The sequence below is a fragment of the Passer montanus genome, unplaced genomic scaffold (genome assembly GCF_014805655.1).
Source record: "Passer montanus isolate IOZ18808 unplaced genomic scaffold, ASM1480565v1 scaffold21, whole genome shotgun sequence".
Classification (NCBI taxonomy): domain Eukaryota; kingdom Metazoa; phylum Chordata; class Aves; order Passeriformes; family Passeridae; genus Passer; species Passer montanus.
Window position 1 is genome coordinate 7,213,947 of NW_024366703.1, and position 20,798 is coordinate 7,234,744.

Here is a 20,798-nt window from a genome sequence, read left to right on the forward strand (position 1 = left end):
TGTTTTTCTGCCATGAACTCTGTAGATTGTTTCCCACGAGGGAGACTAAGCTCACAGGTATCAGTTGATGCTGTTGCTTTCTGAAACTAAGAAGAGGATTAGAGTAAAGAGGCTTTCAGTAACTGAGCGTAATTGCACTAGAGCCCTTCATAGTAGAAATAGGAAACTGCTGATGAGAAGTTATGAGGGAATAGGAAGGGATATTGGATTTGGAAAGCAAACATACACGCACACACACACTTGCTTAAAATCTGTTTCTCTCTAACTCTGCTAAAGGGAAAGTGTGAACATTTGTATTGTTTGACCTACTGTGCTGTTGCTCTCGCAGAGACTGGAGGCTTTGCTTTGCTATCTCTGTTTACCTGGGGCTGTGTTATTTTTAGAGAAGTGGAGCTAGCAAAGAGATCTCCTGGATTTGTCCATATGACAATTCTTTCCTTTGTTAATTTCTGTTTCTGTTCTTTAATGCAGTGTAACTGTTTTTACCACTGTAGATGTGTTCTTTACCATTTACTACAGTTTTCAGCCGGAGTACTCAAGACACTAAAAGTGAAGAAGTGATGTACAAGCCCTCAAGTAGAGCCCTCTCTTCCTTTGTCTCCTCTCATCCCTCTTCAGTTCACATTTGTTGCTAGGAGGTGGAGTTTGCACCTTGTCTGTGCCTTGTTTTTTTTCCCCCCATGTGATAGGCTTGTGACAAGCAGTTCTGATCATTTCCAGTGAGGAATTATAAGGAGAGGAAATTAATATGCAGCTCAAATTCCTAAAATCATAGAGGAAGAAAAAATCAGGGGCTATATCTATAATCCTGTTAGAGACAAGTGAGCCATGACAGATTTCTCATCAGCTCTTGAGTCTTCTTACAGCCGCAACTGGAGATTGTTTCTCCCTGAAAATTTACCAGAAAAGCAGAGCCAGAGTCAATGGTGGTGGTTTGAACTGTACTTCCAAGGAGCTCTGTCTCAATAGTGTGGGTTTTCTCTCAGGAGGTCTTGCTCTAAATTACTTATGGCAGCTGCAGCAGAGAGTCCTTAACGTGCCCTAGCTGATCTTCCAGCTTGTTAGAGAACAAGGACTTGCATCTTACTGCATGCAGCAGAGCGATTGGTAACTACCTGATACATATCTGGTGCTCCCAGATACTAATGTAATACAGAAAATTCTTGGTAATGGTTAATTGCAAGCTTACTACATGTTCTTCTTTGAAGGAACAGTAATTAAAAAATTCCATTCAGTTCTGGTATGTGTAAAGAGAAGTCATCAATCTGCAATGTGGTTGCTTGTATTTGTATGTGTACTTCTACCCTTGGGTCCTCCTCATATTTTTATGATTTAAGTATCAAATTCCTATTTTTGTGTGTTGTTGTGTTAGTCCCACCATGGCCACCTGAGTACTTTTCCGTACCTATTCTGGTGATGGGTCAAAACTGTGATCTTTTTTCCCACATATGATGCAGAACCCAAGACTTCTTCTGTTTTGCTTTTTTCCCCACACTTTGAGAATTGTCATTTGTTGAGGTGGGGGAAAATGTTTTGTGTCTACTAACAAATAAGATGTGAGGCTGAGTGAAAGTTCTTTTAGGACAACAGTTGAATCTTATACTGTCTTAGACCTGATAAGAAAGCTTATCTCTGCACACTTGAGAAGCCACAGCAGGTCCAGTGACTTCTCTTAGCACACATTTGCATTGGTAAGGGGCTGTTCCATCACTCTGTAAGCTAAACCACCAGCCTCTCTTGCAAGAGACCAACTCTTCTTGCAAGAGTTCTCTGTACACTCCTGCCTTTGAGTCCATGCCCATACTGGTACAAGATGGGATGGTGACTGAGCAGTCCTGCAGGGCACACGCCACCCATGCAGTCCCTTTAACCCCATGAATCTGTATCTGGGCAGGGAGCGAGACATCTCCATTCAGGGCCCTCAGTGTGGCTGCAGTGCAGTGTGTCATATCCCTGCATTCAAACCTTCTCTGCCTAGAGAGCTGCAAAGAGAAATGTAGGAAAATTTAAAAAACAAAAAGCATCTTTCTGCATAATTTTGGGTAAGCTGTCTGATAAAAATTACTTTCCCAGGTGGCATTTTCTAACATTTTCTGGTTTGCCTGGGTTTAGTGTATGTTCCAAGTTTTGAGAGAGTATCTGTGCCTCAGTAATCTCAGTCAGTGAAGTTTGATTTGTGTGGTGTGCTAACCTAGTGCTGCTGCACAGGACTTTCTCTTTATAGAGCAGAAGCTGAACAGAAGGACTAATGAGCTAGGAGGATCCCAGGGCGGGCCAGCTATCAGTGACACATTTGTAATTCCCTCTCTCTCTTTGCCTGAAAATCCTAGAATGGGCTATGACTCCATGTATGAGCAATGTCCAGGAGTATGTTGAAACGAGGTCCAAAGCAGAAGTCTCTTGCCTTTCATTTTAGGCTATGAGTTCCTTTCTGTGTTGTCCTCCTCAGAACTAGCAGGCTAAACCCTTATACTTGGGATGATGTTTGTCAAAACCCCCATACACAATCCCTTCTTCCTGCATATCCAACTCTTCTGAGAGGTAGTCCCTTATCATAGAATAGTTTGGTTTGGAATGTTTAAAGGTCATCTAGTCCATGCATCTAAAGAGCACAGCAAACACCAAATTTCCAGCCTGCACGATGTCCTTCCTGCCAAGCAATGATCTTGCACTTTGTGGAGCAGGGGCAGTTCACTGGAGAGCCCCCTGTACTTGGTGGCTCTCAGTCTGGACAGCTTTCAGTCTGGTGCTCTGTGTGCTGGGGCCTTCTCCCATCAGGAGCCACAGGTCACATTCCTCCCCAGCTCGCACTCTAAAGCAGGGGGCTTCGGTTGCCAAAGAAGTGCTTTCAGTCAAGAAGGAATGTTTTGTGGTGGGGATTTACCTGTTAGTGGATTAGGCTATCCCAGAGTCAGTGGCCTTGCCAGCTCCAAAGAACCTGCCCACTGCTGCCTAGTTTCAAAGCTTTTCTCTCTTGCCTCTCTTGCAGCCATGCTCTGCAGGACTCTGCTGCTAGTGGGAAATGCGCTTGTTTCCCCAAAGTCTTGAGAAGGTAAGCCTAGGAAGGGTGTTGATCAGGACTACTGTTCTCAGGGATATTGTTCTATATCTTCAGGATGCGAGACCAGAGCCTAACTTCAACAAGACTTCACAGTGCATTGTCGATTCTTAAGTTGTCCCAGGACCTCTGAATGACCAACTATCAATTAACTCTGACCTCTTGTGGTTTCAAAATCTGCATCCAAATGCTGTGGTTGGACTCTGTCTCAAACCCCTGACCACAGCTGCTATTTTTAAGCAGGGATGGAAGGCTGTGATCTTCTGGAACTCATTAGCTTTCCCCACTGCTGCTCTGCCCAGCTCCTTCCCCATCCATCAAAGACATTGCTGTGTTAGTATGGATGGCTCATCCTGTTCATCGCTGTTGTGGCACAGCGGGGCTGCAGCTTGAGATACCTGTGCTGCCTTTGTGTGGTGCTAAAGCCTCTCCAAGTGGGCTCATTGACTTAGGAAGCAGCTTCCAAGCCCAAACTGCCAGGTCTTGGCATTCTCTTCCTTCACCGTGGCTTGCCCTTCCTCTTCTGTTCGTGTTTTTGTTTTCCTTGGGAACATCCAGTGGTGTGTTTGACCTCCTCTGGGTTGGGGTAGAGCTACAGGCATTCCTGTAGCTCCTTGCTCAGCTGTCTGGCTGCCCACACCACTCTTGTTTTCCCATGGCAGCTGACCACCTGCTGGTGTCCAGCTCAGCCTCTCCACTATCCGACGGCTCGGCAGAAACCCCAGGGGCTTTAGCTCTCCTTGCAAAGTGCTAACTCGATTATTGGACTTGGGATTAAAGTAAAGGCTCTGGGAACACAGCACAGATCACAGCGTTAGTCCACTGAGACGTGTGCCTAGCAGCAGGGGTGTGTTTCCTTTGGGTTTCATATTGGATTAGAAATGCTTTCTTTTGGGGGCCAGATTGTCATTCTCAGACTTCCTAGTCAGTCTTCCTATCAGCCCCATGAAGACTAAATGTCTAAAGGAAGTGACAGAAATAGATACGTTTGTTTCCAAAACAAAACCTTTTGGTCCAGAGAAAAGATACCTGCCTCCTGGGAAAGAGGAGAAAGCTCCCATCTCTCCTACTTGTCTGAGCTCAAGGTCTCTTGTCCTTTGTCTTCGACTCATTTCCCATCGCTTATCATTTACTAGAAAAACATTCCAGCATCTGTGCAATGCTAGACCACCAAAAAAGATGAAGAAGAGATGGATGCACTGCTGCTTCTCTATTTATAGGAAGAGAGAGATGAACCAAAAATGAGATGGGAAAATTCAAATCTTTAAATACTCTGGGAGAAATGGATGGAAAAAGGGCTGCTTTCATTGTTCACATGGTCTAGGAGACTTTCTCGTGAATAGCTTGGCATAACGCCATGGGCAGCTCACTCATATGACCAGGGGGTGTCTGTGTACAAACCCCCCTCTTGTTTTGATGTGTCTTATTTGCTTCAGCAAGTAACTGCTTCAGCAGTAGTGCCTTCTTATCCCAGCGTGTTCTTAACTTCCATCTTGGTGCTTTATATGCTCATCCTCCAGAGTAACTCCCATACCACTGTTAGCATTTCTGATAATTTCACTTGTATTCATGCTCTTCTTTCTACATGTTTTCATTCCAGTCACCATTTCATAATCCCGTAAACATTGCAGATATTCCCTGTCTCCTTTGAGAACAGCAGGCTTCTCTAAGATGTCTTTTTCTCCTGTCAGATCAGTGAAATCTCTCTCAAGCTACTTTCTTGCTGTGTTTCCCCTTGCCGTTTTTGAAACTATTTCCAGGAGCACCACAATCTTCTCTCAGACTTCCTCTGCTATCAAGTTTTACTAGCCCTAGTGTTTGGAAAAACACATCTCCTGTATTCACTGGAGACATTGCTATAGTATTTGCTTGCAGATCAGTGGTTGTTCTAGATTAAAGATTTGGACCTCATGCTCTCTGCTCTGCCATCAGAGGTTGGCTCAGACCCATTGCAAGGAAAGAAGGAACTGTTTTCAGTCTGTGCTTTTGAAAGGGTATTTCATGGCAAGGTGTTAAAGTGGGAGGTGTAAGGGTAGAGTTGCCTTGAATGCAGTGAGGAATTTAAGGCACATGACGGAGGCTGGGACCCAAGGGCTTGTCATTACAGATGAATGCAGGCTGGCCAAGAGCTTCCCATTTGTTCTTGTACCATTTTAAATGTCTTGCTCCTGCACATCTACAGCAGCATCAACATCAGCAGCGCTCTCTGCCACAAGCTCTTTCACACTGATCCTTTTGCTCATAAAACATTTCCTAGCATTAGCTGCAAAGCCTTCCCTCAGATCTCATCTCTTGTGATCCTGGCAGGAAGCTGCCATTTCACAATGGCCATGCCACCAGGCCAACTTGCTGATATTTATATCTCCTGGAATGGTACATGTGATGAAACACATCAGTGCTTGAAACAATCATACTCTCCCTGCCATCATCTTCCTGCTCTTTCCACCGACTGCTCCCTTGCCCCCAGTGAGACTGGGAATGCTGGCCTCTCTCCTAGCATTGCCATGGCTCCCATGTGGATTACTGTACAGGAGAAGGGAAATTACTAGGTACTCTGATGAGCTGGGGCAGAGATGGTGGTTTGAGCACTGATTCAAATGCTCCCACAGTGGAAATAACATGAAACTAATTTGCAGTTCTCAGAGTTCTTCCCTTTCCTTCTCTTCCCCTTCTGTGATATTTTGTTTCTGTTGATAATTCTCTAAATGCTGCCTTTAACAAAACCACTGTCTCCAGTCCCTAATTTCAGCTTCAGCTTTCCTTAGAAATACACCCGTGTGGGATCCAGCACTCAGTGTCCCTCTCAGGGTTGTGTTTGCTCTCCCTTTCTGCCCAGGGCTCTCTGGTGGCCAGCACTCTGTGCTGTCTCTGGCTTGCAGCTCTTCTGCTGTTGAGTTCCATCATTTGACCACTCCATGTGGTGACTAGTCTCCATGTTCATCATGTAACCTCAAACTAAAGTCACTAGGAAAAATATGTATTTATTGTGCAGGGACCTGTAAGAATTTGATTTCAGGCTTTAATGTCTTGGTTATTGTATACTGTAAGGAAGATTGCTTAATATTTTCTAGAAAATTATGCAGTGTGGTGAATTTATTTTTTTTTAGCTTGCATCCAAGAACTATTTCAGATGTCTCAATAAAAGGTATCTTAAAAACAATAAGTCTTTTGTCAGTAGAGAGCTCAGTATTACAGGGTTCTGCATTCCCACTGAGCATTTTTAGCAGTCCATAAATTGAAAAAGGTTGAAGACCATTGTTGCAGTCAATTTGGCAAGTCCTTTTCTTTGAGTTGTTGCACTGCATAAATATTTTACTGTCCTGCCAAGAGCTGTTGTTCTGCCAGACATGTCATCATCTCAATGAATAATAGATCTGAGCTCCTGATCATTTTTGGTCTTAAAAGAACTTGGCGTTCCTGTGAAGCTGGGTAGATGTGCAGTTCCTGGTCCCAGGATCTAGAACTATTCTTGTTCTGTGGTCACCACACTGATCTAGTCTTGCTGTAGGTTAGAGAGTGGTACCCTTGCCTTGTGCTCTGAATAGCTGGATCTGTTATATAATTAATAATTCCCAGCCATCAGGAAAGTGATAATGCTGTGAAGTGGGATAGAGATCTATAAACTTTTGGTAAGAAAAGCCTGACATGTTACTGTTTCAGTTGCACAATTGAGTTTATTCATCCTCAGTCCCATTGACTTTTACAATTATTTGATGCAACAGCAGTTACAGGGGAAGAGAGGAGACAACTTAGCATCAACAGCTTTTGGGTAAGAAGGGAATCCAGTTGTTATGGAAATAAGCAGGTGAGATACCACCAGCTTTTAAAGATGGTAAGAAATACTGTAATTTCTGTAGAGCCATCTGCCACTCCTGTTACACACAGCTATTGCCTGAGTCCCTGCACTAAGCTCCATGAATAGTGCTTTACATTAGTTTAATTTAGAAAAAAACCTTGATCTGCTAATTGTTCAGGCCATGCAAGTGTTCTTTTCATTGATGGTAATTGTTGTGGAACTGCTGCAGAAGTGTGTGGCCTTTATTGCTAAAAACTCTCCTTCTCACAAAAGTCAGGATTTTGTACTTGTCAAGGAAGGCATTCAAGCAGGGAATTGGGCTGTATTAAAACAGTTTCAAGTGCTGAAGTGGATAGGATAGTGCTTGAACAGATGTGATGAGATGGGTTTGAGAGTTGGGGTATTCTTCATCCATTTTATTAATTCCCCTGGGGGCATGGAAAAAGTATTTAGATTTTATCTCTTTTAAAAATGTCTCTCATTTTCTAATGGTTTAGCTTTTCTCAGCTTAAACAGTGACATGGGTTTGTCAATTTTACATTCATCTTGTGGTTAAATGCAAGAAATGTGGTGTTGGGGACACCAAACCATGGAGGAATAATTAGAGAGTAAAAGTCAAACCTTTCAGACTTGTGTAAATAAGTAAATAAGTCTTGAAGTCACTTTCAAAAAACTACCAAAGCACATTTTTTTCATACAGATGGGGCATTGCAGTGTGGAGCACTCTCAACAGGGCAACACTTGTGGCAGTAATTTGAAATGCTTTATCTTAGGGAAGCTGATGGTCTTCTGTTCCCCAGGAGATGAGTTCTGGAACAGGACCCCAGGAAGACCTGTTTGTGCCTGTCTCGTGATTCATGACAGATTTTGTTGGAATGCAGGAGGAAAAAAAAAGGATGTCTCTTCAGTGAGAGCCTCTTGGACTTGTCTCCTCATTTGTTTATTTTGTTGTGTATTTCTTGTGTCAGAGAAGTTCTCAAGGGAATTTACCATTCAGCATTTCATGCAGAGATTATCATAAATCCAAATATTTTTCTGCTTTGTGTACTTTATGGCAAAGCTCCCTGGAACTTAAATTCTTTTTGTTGTTGTTTTTGTTGTGTGTGACTTCAGTTCCATGAACTAATATTAGTTATACAGTGAGGAGACATCTATATATAAACACAGAGTTTTGTATGTTTCCATATATACTCATGTTTCTATATATAAGCAAAATCCTTTCATAGGAATATTTAAAAATACGTGTCACATTTTGTTGTGTATTTTATGGTGGGAAAGTGTAATCGGAAAAAATGCATTTAGATCTTGTGGGACAGTAAGGTAAAATAGCTACTTGTGTGAACTGGATCTTTTTTTAGATGCAGGCACTACAGAAATAGCCAAGTGATAGCCCCTCTGTGAACTCCAAATGCATTTCCTTTTGCCAGGGCTCACTGGCCTGTTTGTCTAACCCTTGTAAGGACAGGGATGCAGTGACTGTGGCCAGGCTCCTGGAAGGACTGGGACCTTCACAAATGAACCTGCTGGATGCTGAGATGCAGAGCACTAGATCATACACAGTCCATAATATTTAGACCAAATTTGTATTTGAGCTCTACTCAGAAATATGTGGTGTTTCAAATAAATTGTGCATTTTTAGTTGGGGTTTATATAATAATTTCTATTCATGGCTTTCTAGTAAATTTGTTTGGGTTTTGTTCTTTACTATTGTGAAGGAATGACAACCTCTTCCTGCAAGTGGAAATTAATGCAACATTTTGAAGTTTGTTGTCTTCTGTCATTTGGAGGCTGGCATAGGGTCTGCACTGCTGCTGCTTTGAAGGAGGCTGCTTGGGGAGATTAGTGGAGGTTTTTTTGTCTGGTTGTTTTTATTTTGTTTGGTTGGGATTTTGTGTAGTTTATTTTTTATCATTTGGTTGCTTATTTTTTCCTTACCTGCCTTAGTCCTCCATAGCTTTGAAAGCAATTGATTTATAAAAACCAGAAATACCATGTTTCTGTAAGTTTCATGAAAATGTGGTTTGTGGGTAAGAGAGGAGATTTTTCCTATTGCTCCCTCTGAGGTAGAGGGGAGAGCTCAGCCCTGACCTGTTCTGTGCAGGCAGCATCACCTGGCTCTAGCTGCATTTGTGCAGGGATCTTTCTTGAATAAACAGAAGATGGAGGAAGAAGCTCAAGAACTGCAGACCCTGAGAAAAGGTCTGGCTGGGAATCTTTAGTTTCCCAAACTCTCGTGCCCCAGTCCGTGGGTATTCTCCTGTGAACCACATACAGTGACAGACATTGGTTCTGCTATTGTTAATACTCTAGATAAATACTGTTGTTTATACTATGGATTTAATTGCAGGTCCTCAGAGCCTAGTGGACTGGTTTTCTGGTTGGGGTTTGTGCTGCTGTGGTGTACCCAGAATGTTTGGATTTGCAAGCAGTCAGGGAAAATAACAGTGAAGCATGTGTATTGTATGTTGCGTGACCTAGTTGTCCATGACTCTTCTAGCAGAAGTTTGAGCTGTTTTACTTTAGCATTTATTGGGATGTAGAAGAATTCAGCCTAATCCTAGCTAAAAATAAACAAATGAAAGGCAGAAGTCACAGCAGTAGGACACTGTTTCTCTGAGGCCATTTCCATGGCCAGAGTGTTTTAGGGATGCTGGTATTGCATTCTTAGTGTGGGTACAGTTTTATGAGCAGAGCTGTAGAGATTGCATGAGTTTTAATTCACCTTCTGCCTTCACAAGGGATGCTAAACAGCCCTGTGCTCATGGGTTCAACCATGGTAATTGGGGTTGTCTCCATACCTAGTGGAGTTACACTTCACTGTAACTCTTGTGAGTGTTGCAGGAGTTGTTGAGTATAGCATGTGAATGGATCAAAGCTGTGTGTACCAGATGATTCAGACACTTGTGGGCCCTTGCTGTCCTGAGACACCTGGATGCAATGCTATTACATGGTGTTAGTATAAGAGTGTAAGAGCTTAGACAGCTCTATCTAAGTATCAGGCTTGGGCAAAATCAAAGAAATGCTCTAACGCACACTTTTACAAACAAAGGTGAACAGTCTTAAAAAGACAGAGGAGATCTGTCCCTTGCCAGAGGAGATTAAATGAAAAAGTGTTCTGCTTAGATCAATATCCCCATTCCCTATGAGACATTATGCCACAAAGCTTGTTCTGGAGCAAAATTGTCAAACAGTCTCAGAAGTCAGGGATATTAAAGCTGGTATTTAGGTTATTTGTGAGCAAATACATGCAGATTAGTTTTTGATGGGACTAAAATAATGATAAAGACTTCTGCAGAATAATAAAGAAAATAGGGTTATCTCTACTATATCTTCCCTGATCTAAGCATTATGAAAGAAATACTATTCTCACAGAATTCCTGTTATGTTGCTAAAATATTACAGCTCTTCACTTCATGTAAATATTTGACAAGGAGAATTTGAATAATATTGTCATGTAGGCGTGAGTCACGTCATCCCATGTCATCAATACCCAGCAGCTGGAAAACTGTTGAGCAGTCCTGATTTAGTCTTCTGGAGCAAAGGAACTCTTCATCACAGCAGAAATAGCAAGTGGCAAGTTCACAAATTCAGATTAATCTCTTAAGACTCCTTTTGCTCCTCTTCATTTATCTCTGCTGTCTTCTTGCTCAGGGACAAGGCTCTTGCTTCATCTTATCTCCAGTTCTCTGCAGTGGCTGTTGCTGATGGAGCAGGGCTTTGCTGTCTTATCTGAGAGGTTTCCTTCTTCCTTCAAGAGCTCTGGACAAACTCAGCCTACCAGAGGGGTATGCTGGATGGCCCAAAACCCCACTAATTAGATTGTTGTTCACAAATGGAAACTTTAAGTGTCAAGTCAGTAATTAAAGATATTAATAGCATAATTGCAGTGGAGATTGATCTTTGAAGTTCCCATTTCTAGTAGTGCCATTTTCCAGAAATTAATCTTGTCTTGTGTGGCTGAAAAGTTGTTGTATTACTAATTCATTTGAAAATCTTACATTTATGGGTATTGATAACTCCTAGGAGCAAAGCCAGGCAATTTACATTCGTACTTGGAAAAAAGTAAGAATGCATTCAAATGTACCATCAGAATTGTCATTCTTTCAAACAAGGCAGTTTTCTATAATCTTTCCTTTCCTGGGAATGTTGAACCAGCATTTGAACCAGTTCTTTTGGCTTCTTTGCATGATGGGCTTTAAAAGTAACACAAGATCTACTTTAATCCTTAGCAAAATGCAAAATTAGGGGTTTTCCCCTTCTCTATATATTATTGTATTATTATTTTGCAAAAAACCTCCAGTTTGCAGGCATTTGGATATCCGTGATGCCCAGTTCTGAAATCACAGGTGCTCTTCTGTCCTTTTGCTTTGGTGTCAAACAATTCCAAGATGCCTTTGGGTGGTTTAAATTACATTCTCACTCCCTCATATCCACAACAGTTGCTGTGTACATGTTCTTGGTGAAGAGGCATGGATCTGGATCCAGCTGTGATCTGTGTCATTAGCTAAAATTGCACCAAAGCCAAGTGAAAATGTGACCTGTGAAAGTTTAAATCGGTGTGGCTCCTGTGAAGTTCTTGGTTCTGTAACTTTGGGTGTGTCTTGGCACTTCTCTGCACTTAGGTGTGCCATACATTTATGGTGAAAGTGACAAAAGTGACTTTCCAGCCAGAGGCTATTCCCCCTTCCCCTTGGATTTGCTGGCAGTGTGAAGCACAGTTTTGTGGCAGCTCTTCCTGCAGTTCTGCCCCCCACGGGACCTGACCCAAACCAAGAGGCAGTGGGAAGGGTGGCTGTGTTTCTTGTGCCTGCAGATCGCTGCAGTGTCCTTGTGCTGCGCTGCGCGGCTCGGGAGCTGCTCTGGAATGGCCCTGTGAGAATCCCTGCGCCGTGTTGCGCTCCAGAGAAACAAATGTGCAGTGTCAGAGCTCACGTGGCCCCGATCCTGCGCTGGTGCAAAGTCAAGGTCACTGGCACTGGTTGTGTTTATCCCACAGCTCCGGGCGCTGTGGCACTGCACACACCTGAGTGCTCTCGGGCTTGTACAGACCCGGCTGTATGAAGGTGGTGTCACCAATTTAGAAAGTTAACAGGGTAGCTTTTTGTTAATCTTCCTCCAGCTTCTGCCACAGTATAAAATTTGAAAGCTTGAAAAATCTGATGGCGCCATCAACCAGGCTGGGTTTGGAGCTGCTGGAATTGCAAACTGCATGTGATATAAATGGCCTGAAGTAAAACAAGTCATTAAAATAGAATATTAATGAACTAAGATGCTGGTAACACAAGAACCTTTTTAGATTTATATCCTAAATAGTGAACTAAAAGTAAACTATGGCAGCTGATGATGATAATAATAATAAAAAAAGAGTATATCCAGCCTCCAATTCCTTTCAGGACCCACAGTCTCAAGATGCTGCTCTTCCTTTGCAGCTCATGCTCTTTGCTCTCAGCACAGTTTAGGTCCTTATGTAAGTATGCTGGCCTCAGCTAACCTTCTCCCAATGTCCAAACATGTTTCTGTTGTGCCTTCTAGTACTTTACCTTTGTCGGATTTAAAATCCCATGGTGTAGATGCCAAAATCTAGAACTCCCTGAATTAAACCCAGTCTGTTCTAGGAATTGAGGGAGGCAGGATTAGAGGACGGATTAGATCAGTAGGATTTTTGGCTGCAGTGATACAGAACAAGGCTGTTGTTCCTGTTGGTGTTGTGTTTTGGTTACCTGAACATCAAAGTCATCCAAGTTCATTGTTGTTTTGGATTGACTTCTATTTTTGTTGCTCATAAACATACATCTCTTGATGCTCTTGTGTTCATTTAGTGGATTAACTCTTGGTTTGTGGTAGCAGCCTGTTGGAGTGGAAGAGACTAAGGAGGTGACAGTTTGTCTCCTGAGCCCTTATAAAGGGCTCAAGAAATTGTCCCCCCTAGGGCAGGGAAGGTGGAGGAAGTTGGGGACAAGTCACAGCAGCAATGCAAAGCTGCAGGAGGAGATGCTGAACAGACCACGGCAGACATGGGATTGCTGTGGATCCCAGGCTGAAGGGCACATCTCTCAAAGGATCCAGCATCCAGCCAGGCCCCACCGATGCCAGGATCCAGAGCCTCTTCTCTCCATCTGAGGTCTGGGGAGGACCCGGAGCTGGAGCTCAGCAAACCCAAGGTTTTCACTCCCTCTGCTGGCGGCACTTCTGCCGGCCGGTGCCTGCTCTTCATCCCTGAAGGAATGCTGAAATCAGTGGGACAATCTTGAACAAACAGGGAAGTCATAAAATTAGTATGGCTCCTTTTTAGGGTGTTTAAACACTAAAAAAATTCCATGTTGATCATGCTGTGGAGGTGCGAGTCAGTAAGGAGGTGCATTTCTTACACTTCTTTCCAAAAGGTCATTACTTGCCTTGGGAAGTGGAGGCACAGGGGAAATCACATCAGAGTAAGTCACACTTCAGTATCTTTTGAATCCAATGTGGAAGACTTGAACCATGACCAAGAATGACTTCAATATTCTGTTTGCTTGCCTTAAATTTTATCTGAACTTTTTTGTTCCATGTCAGTCCAAATAGTCCTAGGCCTCTCTCCAGATTCAGTATTTTCTCTTCTTGTTGCCACATCTTCTCTCAACTTTAGTTTGCTGCACTTCTGAAGTGCTTGATTTTGCTTTTAAACTTCCACCCTGTTTCTCATCTCAATCCACCAGTGTCCTGGTGTCACAACCTTTTACTCAGGTTAGAGCCTCGGACAGGTGTCCAAAAATACTCTTGTTTTGGGAGAGATTTCTTTCTCAAGTATTAGGATTTCCTTCTCTTCCTCTCCTGTTTCAGATCCAGTGGATACTTCTCTAAGACAGAAAAATGCTTCCAGTTCTGGGAAGCAGCTCGTGTTTGTTCATTTACTAGGCTGAACTCAGAGTTCTGGCCAGCACTGAGAGCAGCCGAGCTAGTGGTGTGCATTTTACATCCTCGTGGACCCTGGTTGCTGTTAACCCCAGCCATATTCAGCACAAATTCCCTACTGCAAAAGCACTGCCTGACTGGGAAGCTCTGCTATGCTGTTCATGGCAAGGGAGTCATTAGCAACGTTCAAAGAGTTTCTGAAACTCTTTCTCTCCACTTTTCAATTTCATTCATGATGCCTGCCTGCACCTTTTAATAGCTTTCCCTAAATATTCTCACATTTGATTCTTCCCTAAGATTTCTGCTTTGATACCAGAGGTCTGAGTTGAAATTATGTTTTTCCCTTACACTCAAGTTATTTCTGGTTCCCAGCTAATTTATTTTACTGCTGTACCTGTGGAGACTTCCCAGCTTCTGATCTGAGTTGGTTGCCAGGTCCTGTTCAGTTGCAGGTAAAGCTGCAGCTTTCTAGAGCTGTGCTCTCACATTTAAAAGCAGCAGCAAAGCAAATGAAGTTTGTCAGTGTGTGTCTCACCAAGGTCCTGCAGAAGGCACTGAAGGGAAGGCAGCAGCAGTTGGGTTGGAGTGCCTACACCGGCTGGTAGGCTGGTGTAGATGGAAAATGTTAGCTCATCACTTCTCTTCCATCTGCCACAGGGCACTGGAGAATTACTGAGTCCTTTCTAGGAGCTTTGTCCAGTCAAGTTTTCAAAGTTGCAAGTAACCGAGCTTCTGTCGTTTCCCTTGGGAAAGTATTCCTTACAAATACAATTCACTGTCAGGAAGTCATTCTGAAACTCTCCCTGATTTTTGCTTTTTTTGGTGTCCTCCCACTAAATGGACTTTAACACAAAGAGTCTATTTAAAGTGCTACTTTTTTATTTTCCTGTGAAGGCTGCTGTGGTTTCTGGTTAATGTTTGTACGAGCCTGAGCTCTGTGGTTTAAAGGAGAATCACTGTATTCCCAATGGTTGTGCTGATACTTTCACTCATTTCCTTTGAGGGTCTGGAAGTTTTTCATGTGGCTGTATTAAATGAATGCTAGTTATCAGATTCCCTTCCCAAATATGTATTAAAGATTATATGTTTTGCTGCTGAAAAGAGCAGGATGTAAAAAGTCTTGTCTAAACCTAGATTATGTTTTTACAGAAGTTTTGGGTTTCTCTTGATTCTGTGAATGGTGTTCTGTTATGAACCCAAAAACAGTGTGCACCGGTTTGTGTGTGTGTGTGTGTGTGTGTTTGGACAAAGTAGTAGTCTGATTGCCCCATTGAAAAGAATCAAAGTGAAAAAGCAAACAGCATGAATGCAAATTTCTGCTAATAGAAGGGAGATTTAATGTCCTTGAACTGTAGTGCAGAAAAGAAATTTAGGAAAACACTTTTTACTTTGATATAATTGCTTTCAAGCCAGGGCTCCTCCAGGGGGAGTTATTTTTAATGGGTAAATTATACAACACATTTTAAAATTGATTGTTTGGAATAATGTTTGTTGAATCTGTGAATCTCACTGACAGACCAGTGTTTACCTTTGTACAAATCAGTCGAAACAAAAACAGTCCCATAAGATTAAACAGGGAGAATTTTCAAAAATACAGATTGTTAGTTAGCAAATTCAAGGGCAGCTAAACACCACATGGGATTTTTCTCCATGTCATTGGAGGCATATTAAACAGACTATGGCTTAATGTTCCAGGGCACTAACCAACAGCAAACAGACTCAGATTACTGGTTTTAACAAAAATGGACTAGCCTGATTCTTGTTTTACCACAAACTGACTTAACAAGAATCTTCTGTTTTATAAATGTCTACCACAGCTTTGATTTTTCTTTTTAATTTTTTTAAAGGAAACCAGGGGCCTTTAGTAACTTCTGCTGCTTGCAGGGGGGAAATAACACCTGCAAATCTTTCCAGTTACTGAGTTCCTAAATCTCCTTTGGCAGAAATAGAGGCATTTCAAGTTGCTTTCTCATAGTGTAAGCTTATACACATCACTGCAGCTGGTAGCTCACTGCTCAGAGCCCCTAAATTGCACCTTTGCTGTTGGATCGTTCATTCCTGGGAACCTGTGTTTGCTCTAAAGCTATGGCAGCAGTATTGTAATTTTCTGAAGCATAGTCTGGCTAGTAGTATCATTTTGTTATTACATTTGGTCACATACAAGGCCAGATTGGGGCATTCCAGATCAGTAAAACTTGCTGTCTTTATATATCCTTATGTACTGAAAGTTTTGCAGTTTTTTTAAAAATTCAGGAATGAAAATTCAGCAATGAAGTTTGGCCTGGGATTTCAGTCAGACTTCCCTTCAAAGTCTCTTAAGATCACTGGATAACTGAGGAAGGGACTTCTGGAGGTCATCTGGTCCAACTCCCTCTTTGGAGTGGGCCAACTTTGAAGCTGGCTCAGGTCACTGAGTTTTGAATCCCTTCAAAGATGGAAATTTCACCACCCCTCTGACCCCTGTTCCAGTGTTTGACCACCCTTGTGAGGAACAAGGTTTCATTATTTAACGAGAGTCTCCATGTTTGAAATTTGTGTTTGACTCTTGTCCCATCAGTATCTAGCTCAAAGGACTCTAGTTTTGTGTTGTCTGTAGCCTGCTGTGAGGTACAGAAAGACATCTAAAGTCCTTTCTTTCAGCCTTTTCTTTGTGAGACTCAACCAGTGCATGGGCTGGAGCCCGTGACCTTGTGCATCATGGGCTCCAGCCCCAGCCCTTCTTAGGATCCATTCACCAAATGTTTCAGTTCCTTGATGTCTTTCTTGTACTGGAGAACCCCAAACTGAATGCCAGAGCTGCAGGTGTGGTTTCACAGGTGTCAAATAGAGAGGAATAATGAATTCCCTTGACGTGCCCTGCACGTGTGCTGAGGTCAGCACACAGTTCCTTTCCATGGCTGCAGGACACGCTGCTGACTCCTGTGGTGTGTTCACCCAGCCAGTCAGTCCCCAGTGCCAGCACATGGGGTTGTTTTGTACCAGGTTTGTGGCTTTGCATGTGCATTTATTGAACTCCACAATGTGTCTGTCATCCCGTTTGTTCTGCATGTGTGCCTATGGGGAAGTGACATGTGAGAGTGGGGTGGGTACAGCTCCATCCAAATGGCAAAACCCTTCATGGAGTCAACATCCTGTGAGTGACCACAGCAGATCTTGAAGAGATATTTTCTCCTCTGGTTTGAACTCCATGACAGTATTCTTGAGGTCCTTGCTCTAGATGTATGAATGCCTCAGGATCAAAGGGAGAATTTTCCACCACTATGTATTTCTCAAGAAATTGTCATAGTACAGTAAGAGAATGAGTATTTCAGGCATTTCTTTCTTCCAGTTCTGTTCTGTGAGGTCAGTAAATCACATGGACTCCCAGGAGCTCATTCTAGGTTCACTTACTCATGTGGATTTAACTAAGCATCTTCCTGTTTCCTAATTAGCTTAATAAATTCATCAGAAGTTCTACAGAGCAAAATCTAAGCTGAGCGGCAGGGTTTTAAGCAATGGGAAGAGACTGGATTTATGTTTACCAAAACTGCTTGTGCTTTAGTTGCCTGTGAAGGTAACAGATTAACATTTGTCACAGCTGGTTGTGTACAGGTATCAGCCCCACGCAGGCCCTTGGTGGTGTCACTGACTGTCACTGTACAGGGGGGAAACTGAGGCAGAAAGCAAACACTGCCTGTGCCTGCAGAGGAGTTGTGGGTCACACATCATTTCTGCCTTTATTGTCAGAACTGGCAGGTTTGCAGAGCTGCCCACTTGCTGAATCTCATTGTGTCAACACTTAAAGCAAGGGACTAAAGAGGCATTAATGTCATCTACGAAGTGTGGTTAGAAACTGTGGCCAGAAAATCGGTGAGGTGTGGAACTTTCCATACACCTGCTCTCTCTGTGTAATTTATGTCCTGCTCTCAAAGCCCTAGGAATATTATATGCAGTCCAGATTTTCATACCTGCTGGATGTTTACTTTATTCAGCTCCTTACTGGATATGTACTGTAAGTCTTTAGCAGTGGAAAATACAAGCTGAAACCATTCTTTTTCAATTTAATAAAATAGTATGACAATTGTCAGTGGCCTGATAAAGTCTTTGAATAAAGCTGTAGCCAATTTCTGTTTCAAACACTCAGAGGAGTCATTATTTTACTTACAGGCCACTTTTACAGTTGAGCACATGCTGTGTTGTGCTCTTTTACTGTGTATAAAGAGGCCTTTGCGCTCCTAGTGTTTCCTTTAGCCTTTTGTGTCTTGATTACTTCCATACGTGCAGGGTATTTTGCAGTCTTCAGTGGTGAGAGGGCAGCCAGTCTGGGAATGCATCTTCATAACATCTCCGTCACCACCTCTGATGTGTGTTCCACTGTCTGGTGATTTTTTGCAAATTATTGGATCTGGGTCAAAACTATCTTGCAAAGACACACGAAATGTAATTTTCGGATCTGGTCTGTCTCATCAAGTAATTTCATGAGCTTTGGAGCCAGAAAGGAAGGAGAAAACTCGGGAGCAAAAGGCAGCCTTTTAGGGGCAGCTTATTGAATTGGCTTAAATTCATCTGACCCCAGCTAAGTGTTGGGTTGATGAAAGCCTGGAACAGGAAAACTTGACAATCAGGAGGGAGGAAAGGTTAGTGTCACCGTGTATGTGGAAAATTTATCTCTTCTCAGCAGATAAATTCTCTGTAACATGTAGTTTATTAATAATGAGGGTAGAACTGAATATCAGTGCTACCCACCAAAATCCAGTGATGATAACAAGTTTCAGTGGTCTTGATACTTTGAATGATAAGTAAAAAACCCTTAAAAATGGACATTATGGCAAGGCCAGGAAAAAAGTGTTTTTCATCGCAGAAAGTACAAAATGCCTGATGCCTCTCCATAACTCCTGTCTCACCAGCTCACTCTGCTTAAGAGAGCAGCAGCTGGTACAGGTTTTGATCACTCATCTCACATTAGGTGCTGTTGCTTGGATCAGAGTCCTGCAGCTGCTCAGATGGGGAGAACATAACATATTTTAGTGATGCTGAATTCTTGGTGGCATCCACTCTGCTGGGAAGGGCATGCAACTTGTTTTGTGGATGAAACTTGTGCACAACTTCCTTTGTATTCCAACCCCTCAGGTCCTTCCCCAGTCCCATTTTCATAAATCTCTGACGTTGCTTGTAGATGTGTCCAGGAGTCCATTGTTAGGAAGATTGTTCTTTTCAAAATTTCAAATTTCATCACCTAATTCAGCATTGTCATAGGCAGTGCAGACGTGGAGGAAAAGGCTGATGATTTTGATCCAAGCTGAAACATGAGTTGATAACATTGTCTCTTGGTGTTTTTGTTTGGCTGGTTTGGTTTGTTTTTTTAATTTAAATCACTTGAACAGACTTTACCACTTACTAATATGTGAGAACAGATATCCTGAGGTATTAGCACCTGAATAAGCATGTGCTAATGAACTGCTGTAGTCTGTGATAGAAACAGTTCTTGAAGGAACTGTGTCTTTTGACTTGAAAGTAAATATACTAATATCTGAGCAGGCACTGGGAAATAAAATATTTGTTTTTTCTGTGGTGTTGTTTTGTTTTTTTTTTCTGCAGTTCTTATTTAACATTGTTATGTTGAAAGGATATAATTGGAGTAATATATTATGGGAGAATTGCAGTAATAATAGTGCTCAAATCTTTCATATTTTTATGAAGTCACTTTAATGCTGCTCATTGAGCAATAGAAAGAGCTGAAAGTCTTGCCAGGAATGCAGAGAAATAAAACCCATAAAACCTGGCACAGTGAAAGTCTTTCAGTACAATATGAATGTTGATACTTTAAAAATCACAAATCATCTTTCTATTAATTTGCTGTAGAATAAGGTCTCCTCAAGATAAGACTCAGCAGTGCTGTGTAGTTGGTATTTAAAGTATGTCCATCTGCATCTAAACGAGTAGCTCCAAGACAATCAGATTATGCAGTAGTTACTTTGGTGAGAATATCGCCTAAGTGGAATGGAAACTTCATTTTGAGTCTAATATTAGACCCTGCTTTGGAAAATTCCTTTTAAATGATCACAAGCTGGGAATAGCAAAAGAATTTAACTTTCGACAGACAGCATTCACCAAGAATTTGTTTTTAACTGCTTATGTTGGGTCCCTGGGAAAGCAGATGTGAAAAACTTACCAAAGTGAATTGACTTGACCTGATGCAATGTTTATATCAGTAGTTGATAAGTTTTCCTCCCTCGTCTAATTTGTCCGGGGTATTTTCATTCTTTAAGCATGAGTAAGTCTGGGTTGGAATAGTTTGAATGCTTGTTAGTCTAATAATCTGAATCCTAAAACAGGCAGACATTATTGCCTATAAAGGGGTCTAAAGGAAAGTTGAACTATTTTGGTTGTCTTCCACAGTTGGGGATAAGTATAATTTTTGAGACCAGCAAAGAAGAGTGTGAGATGCTGTTTCTTAACTCCTGATAGCTCAGGAAGCATATGGATGTCTGTGTATTTGTACTGCAAAATGCCATTTACTTTTGGTGGACCCTTTGAATGAATGCTATTATTTATGCAGCTTTACAAAGGACTGGTTTTCAATGGTAGCTGGAGAAACTGGTAACCAGAGGTATCAAGGCCAGTTTGAAGGGTCATGATGATTATATTATTACCATCATCATTGCTGTAGCAGAAAGGACTTTAAGAATTCACTGTGAATGATGCACAGCTCAGGAATCTTTAGAACTACTGCTAATTATCTTCTTTGATTTTCTCTTTGTTGATCAGACAGTTGCTTTGAATATTTTAATTAATTAAATCCTAAGTAACATGTCATCACCATATATGGGGAATAGGTAAATAAATTATTTTTGAGGAAGAGAGGGGAAAAAGAGGAGCTGATGGATGGGGCTGACTTCTCTCTAGCTCTATCCTGTCCCTGTGTTTCTGTGGTTTGGTCATTGTTGCTGTTTTTTCCAGGCTTGAGGAAAACATCCATGGGATCTCACTGCAAGGAGGGCTCCAGCCTGGCCTTTCTCTGCCAATGCATGAGACAAGAAGCAGAACAACAAGATAATATGATGAATTCAGTGC

At 42.1% G+C, this 20,798-nt stretch overlaps 1 protein-coding gene across 1 annotated transcript in view; it reads left to right on the forward strand.

Annotated features, from left to right (window-relative positions):
• Positions 1 to 20,798, forward strand: part of CNNM2 (cyclin and CBS domain divalent metal cation transport mediator 2) — a 113,603-nt gene that overhangs the window by 69,255 nt on the left and 23,550 nt on the right.